Source organism: Macaca nemestrina, chromosome 1 (genome assembly GCF_043159975.1).
Source record: "Macaca nemestrina isolate mMacNem1 chromosome 1, mMacNem.hap1, whole genome shotgun sequence".
NCBI classification, from domain to species: domain Eukaryota; kingdom Metazoa; phylum Chordata; class Mammalia; order Primates; family Cercopithecidae; genus Macaca; species Macaca nemestrina.
Window position 1 is genome coordinate 174,913,138 of NC_092125.1, and position 6,568 is coordinate 174,919,705.

The following is a 6,568-nucleotide window of genomic DNA, read 5'->3' on the forward strand; positions in this document are numbered from 1 at the left end:
TGCAAGCCTAAAGTATGTCCTGCTGAAGAGGGTTTCTTGCTTTTCTCAGCCTCTGGGTCACACCCATGCCTCAGATTCAGCTTCTCCTTTTCATTTCGTTTGCTTGAAAACTTGTGTTTGTGGAAGAATTCTCCATGGACTACTTATGCAGGAGAATACTTGGATTTCCTCAACTGAATATGGCAAGCAGGAAAGGAGAGAAAAACCATGAGCAGTGGATTAGTAGTAAGAATTCTTGACCAGCCTGGCCAACATGGAAAAGCCCCATCTCTATTAAAAATACAAAAAATTGGCCGGAAATGGTGACTCACACCTGTAATCCCAGCACTTTGGGAGGCCAAGGCAGGTGGATCACGAGGTCAGGAGATCGAGAGCATCCTGGCTAACACGGTGAAACCCCTTCTCTACTAAAAATACAAACAGTTAGCTGGGCGTGGTGGAGGGTACCTGTAATCCAGCTACTCTGGAGGCTGAGGCAGGAGAATAGCATGAAGCCGGGAGGCGGACCTTGCAGTGAGCCGATCGTGCCACTGCACTCCAGCCTGGGCGACAGAGCAAGACTCTGTCTCAAATAAATAAATAAGTAAATAAATTAGCTGGCCGTGGTGGCGGGCACCTGTAATTCCAGCTACTCAGGAGGCTGAGGCAGGAGAACTGCTTGAACCTGGGAGGTGGAGGTTGAAGTGGGCCGAGATCGCGCCACTACACTCCAGCCTGGGCGACAGAATGAGACTTCATCTCAAAAAAAAAAAAAAAAGAATTCTTGAGTTTAAATCCCAGCTCTGCCACTTACGTACTGTGAGATCTTAGGCAAGTCCACTAGGGTCTTGTAATTCTTATTCTAGTCATATGTAAAAAGTACAATAACAATGATAATAAAACTAATAACCTGCCTTATAGGTTGATAAAAATAAATATGTAATACCTGGTTTTTACTGGGTGCTAATTATTTACTAGATTATTTACATGCATTATTTTATTTAATTCTTCTAACAACCACATGATGCGTAGTTTCTATCATTTCTATCTCACAGATGAGAAAACTGAGGTTTAGAGAGATGAAAACATTTGTCTAAGTGTTAGAGCTAAAATAAAAATCAACAGAGTCGGCCAGGCACGGTGGCTCACGCCTGTAATCCCAGCACTTTGGTAGGCCAAGGCGGGTGGATCACCTGAGGTCAGGAATTCAAGACGACCAGCCTGGCCAACATGGTGAAAACCCGGCTCTACTAAAAATACAAAAGTTAGCTGGGCGTGGCAGTAGGCACCTGTAATCCCAGCTACTCAGGAGGCTGAGGCAAGAGAATCGCTTGAAGCTGGGAGGAGGAGGCTGCAGTGAGCCTAGATCGCGCCTTTGCACTCCAGCCTGGGAGACACAGAGAGTCTCCATCTAAAAAAAAAAAAAAAGAGTCTAACTGATTACTTTCTAATGCCAGACCACAGTTGTCAGAATTACAAGAGCTGGCACATGTTATACCGAACTTAACAGAGGGCCTGGCACATAATAGGGACTCAATAAATTCTAGTTATCTTCTACTCATCGTGCTTGCCACTTCTAGTTATCTTCTACTCATTGTGCTTGCCACTTCAATCTTCTATTAAATAAAAACACCAGTTAACCAACATTCATCTTTACATGTTGTGCCCCGGTATTGCCTTCATCCTCAGGCTGGTCACAAGATGGCGGCAGCAGTTCCACATGTCAAATCAAAACACCACACAATGGCCTTCTTCCGAATCTTTTTCAAGAGCAGGAAAACTTTTCCTAGGCCTCCTCTCACATGTTATGTAACAGAGTTGGGGCCACAGTCTCACTCCTAAACCAATCACTGACAAAAGGGGATTGATTGACTAACTGTTGGGCCAACCAGATTCACCCCAGGAGGTGGTCCGCTTCCAAAATTTGCCTTCAGCTTAGATGGAAAAAGGAGTTCATGGATGCCGGGTAGGCTACCAACTGTCTCCCCTACACCCCTATTTTCCTGGTAAAGAAATAGAAGGTCAGAGAAATTTCATTAATATGTCCAGAGTCAAAGGGCAAGAGTGGGGTTGCAGCAAAGGAAGCGTGTGGCCAAGGTGGTTCCTAGGGAAGCAAGCGGCTTGAGACTGTGTCAGAGTAGGGAGAGGATTTATGACAGTGGTTCCCAGCTGTACTGCACTAATGACCAGACCCCACCCCTAGGGATTCTGATTTACCTGGTCTGGGGAGAGCCTGGGCCCCAAGGATTTTAAACGCTGACCGGGATATTTTAACGTGCAGTCGAGATACGCAGCACAGGCTTAGGTGGAGAGCTGTTGGAATGTGAAGTCCTCAGGGCCAAAGGCACAGAGTCTCCGCAGGATAACAAGAAGCCTGTCTCCTTTTTCTCCCCAATAATTGCTACCATTTTTTGAGGATCCTCATGTTTTAGGCATAGTTGTACCCCCAAACACTTTACATCTAATAGGCAGTCAATAATCAAATGAATCACAAATGCTTTTCTTATCAAATAGAAAATTTTTATACAACATCCACAAAGTCATACTGTTTCCACTTTACAGATGAGGAAACCAAGGCCCAGAAATTTTAAGAAAGGAAGTCTCTCTGACCTCGTACTCTCCAAGTTCTGTCCATCAGCCTGAGAAATCAGGGTCTGAGAAGCAAAACTAGGCCTAGGAAAGCAAGAGTAGCCAAGAACAAGGCCCTAGAAGGACTAGTAGAGGGCCCCCTTTCCCCTTCTTTTCCCTCCTCTCCCCTTTCTTTCTGTTCCCCACCACCACCACCACAACCACCAAAGCCTCTCTTTGCATCTTACTCTGTCTGGGACCTCTTTGAGGCGCTCCCACCCGCCTGGGAACACCGGCCTCTTGGGAGAAAGGAGGAAAGGACTGAAGCTTTCTGACAGAGGCACAGGCAGGAGTCAGGATCAATTCTTAATTTTGAGAAACCCCAGAGGTGGAAAAGGACTGTGACCCTGTGAGTTGGGAGGCCTGGGAGTGAGACCTGGTCTCAGCACTTAACTTGTGGTGTGACCTTGAGCAAGGCCCTTCCTATTTCTGGCCTCCAGTGTCTTCGTCTGTAACATGAAGAAGTTGGACCAGAATCTACAGATCATAAACTCAAGTGCTTTTAGGTCCAGGTAGTTGATGTATACTAGTGTGGCAGCCTGGATGAGGGGTCACTGTTGGGGAACTAGCATGCATATGTCCTGTCCACAAGGGTGCAGATTTATTAAATCCCAGCCAGTTATCACCATGGAGGCATTTTGGCTCAGCATCGTGAGAGCTTCAGATTTATTTTTTAAAGTTATGCTAAGAAATCTATATGTTATGTGCACCCTCCTGGTTAATGTTAGTCTGATAACAATAATAATAAACTTCTGCAAGGCAAACAAAATATGAATGTGGGCTGAATTTGGCCTGCAGGCAGCTTCTTTGTGATCCCCGGGCTAAGTGATCTATAAGGCCCTGACTCTCACATTCTGTGATTTCTAAATATAGAAATACCTGACCTCACGTGGCAGAGGGCAAAAACCAGCATTTCTGCACTCACTGAAAATTCTTTTCAAGAAGTAAGCCCAAATGGCATTGTCCTAATTAATAATTCTTAATACTTGGGTCTGAATTTATTGATGAGGCTCCTGCGAAAATTACCCCAAAATCTGTAGATCATAGTTTAGAAAACTAAGGCACCCTCTTTATAGAGAAATAGTGCCCTCTGCTGGAAGAGCGTTGCAGGAAAACACCTTTGGCGTTGAGTTAATTTAATACTTGGAAAGAGTGGATTTGTTTGTTTTCACTTGAAGTAGATTTAATGAAGAATAATAAATAAAATAGAAATGCATATTTATGAATGGTTTGATGTATGTTAGGCAGAACTTGGGCTTTCATGTATCCATTTGGGAGTAATTACTCTTAATCTATTAAAAAAATGTCCAAGATTAGAGAAAGGAAGAAAACATTTGTTACATCAACTGACAGCAATCTGGAATGGCAGACACAGACACAGAGAGGAAATTGAAATCTATGTCTCCAGACTTTGTTCTGGAAAATCAGAGCCTTTATAATAACGTATTGCAAGTGTATAGGCTTTAATAGTTACTTTCACTGCATCCTTTTAATAAACCTTCCCAGTGACACTCCAAGACAGGCATTATTATTATCTCCATTTGACAGATAAAATAAATGAAGGCCAGAGAGTTTGAGTGACCATTTGGAGATTCCTGCACAATGAAAAGCCGGAAATAAGCTTAGGTAAATTCCGTAAACTCTTCAAACTTCAATTTCTCTATTTGTAAAGCATGGATAAAAACAGTACTCTATTTGCAACAAGGGTTAACTGACAACATATTTGTGAGACACTTAGCACAGTGTTTAGCCCAGAGTGAACCTGGGACTCCATAGTAGCTATTGCTACCATCCTAATGCCCGTATCCAGGTCTTTTGACTCCTTACCCTTGCCTTTTCCACAACATTGGGCAGAGTCTTTAATGGTCAAGAAGGAACACCCTTCTGCTGGGATTGATAGCAGTGGTCCCAACCTCTAAAAATACAGTCCAGATTTTTTAACCATTAGTGACTTTGACAATAGCTCTTAAGATCTTGAGTTGCCTCATTAAAATAGGTTGTTCTAAATGAGGGACTTTATGGTTCCTGCAAATTGTGCACCCCACACCACACAAGGACTATTGTGTAGATTCCTGAAATCCACATTTAACACGATATGCTGGGCAATATCCAAAAACAAGTGCTGACAGGTCCTGGAGCCACATCAGAACTGTTGAAAGAACCCACTCCGCTCTGGGAATGCTCTCTGAAGCTGCGACTTGTGCTTTCACTCTGAGATGGGAATCACAAGGACCTAATGCCCCTTGGTCTTTGGTTTCCTTTCTTAAGCCTCTGTCTTCTTGGTGGTTTGGTGATACTTTGGCCTTTTCTCTTCTGGTCACAGCTAAATATTGTCTCGTAACCACAGAACATGCTTTGTGCCATGACTGGGCCTCAACATGAGCCTAGCATAGGGCAGCTGTGCCAGATTGTCTCTTGCAACTCAGTATCATTTTGGCCCTTAGAAACCTAATAACTAAGTCTTGCAAAATCCCTATTCCCAGAATATATTAGTTTGCTAGGGCTGCCATAACAAAGTGCCAAAGGAATTGGCAGCAAAAATCTTTAGGACAGGACATGGATTTTTCAAAAATACAAAAAAAAAAATTCATCTTCATTATCAATAAATTAAGTGCAAAAATTAATCAATGGAAATGAGAGGGGAAAATAACCCAAAGATAACAACTGCCCACAATATTTCCTTCCGTTTTTTTCCTTCTGCTTAGGGTTTTATTTTATTTTATTTTATTTTATGTTATTTTTTTTTGAGACAGTCTTGTCGCTCTGCCACCCAGGAAGTGCAGTGGCGCAATCTTAGCTCACTGCAACCGCCACCTTCCGGATTCAAGCAATTCTCCTGCTTCAGCCTCCCGAGTAGCTGGGATTACAGGCGTGCCCCCACGCCCAGCTTATTTCTGTATTTTTAGTAGAGACAGGGTTTTACCATATTGGCCAGGCTGGTCTCAAACTCCTGATCTCGTGATCCACCTGCTTCGGCCTCCCAAAGTGCTGGGATTACAGGCGTGAGCCACTGCACCCGGCCTATTTTATTTTTTAAGTGCATATGATCATACCAAATCCTACTATTTCACTTAGGATCATTCACACAAAATCTTCCTGTAAAGTGATAAGTTCTTCGTTACAATCTTATATAATTAGGTTGGTGCAAAAGCAATTGTGATATTTGCCATTACTTTGAATACTTATTCATTTAATAGTCTTTTATTTAATATGCATTTATGTAAAGTATTTGCTAATACTTTTAATAAATTATGTAATTATGTTATTACATAATATTGTTTTGAGTTAATACACCATAGTTTATTTATCCATTCTCCTACCATTGGCCATTTCCCATTTTTGATGTTATAAACCATGCCCAGATCTAAGACATTCTATGACTATCTGAAATGTGAAGAAATATTTGTGTACAAAGACGTTTGTTGTGGTTTTTCATTTTCCTATTGTCTCTCCTCTTCCCCCACCCCCTACACATAACAAACGCACATCCACCCCTAACTACTTGCTCTTTGCTGAATAAGTCAAAGTCTCCAGACATGGCCCATGCTGTTCCCTTTTCTGGAATACCCACAACCCACTACCCTTCATAACACACTTACTCATTCTTTAAGATCAAGCTCAAATGTCATCTGCTTTGCAAAGCCTCCTTCACAGCTCCCTAAGGTCCCTTTTCTCTGTTCCACTACACTTCTCTATTATCACTCTGTTGACTGAGTAAATGAGATATTTGGTTAGCTACTTAGAAAGTTAATTAACTGTCACACTACTGGCCAATTTCTGTAAGGGAAGTGGTCTAGCATCAGGCTAGAGAAGTCTGTCACATTTGTATGCATGTGTGTGTGCAAAAGCATTCTTCCTTCCTGTCCTGGACTAATTGAGTGTGTTCTTATGAGATGCTGACACTGTGATGCAGTGAAAGGAACCATGGTCTTTTCCCGGTTTGAATCCTTCCTCCCACTTT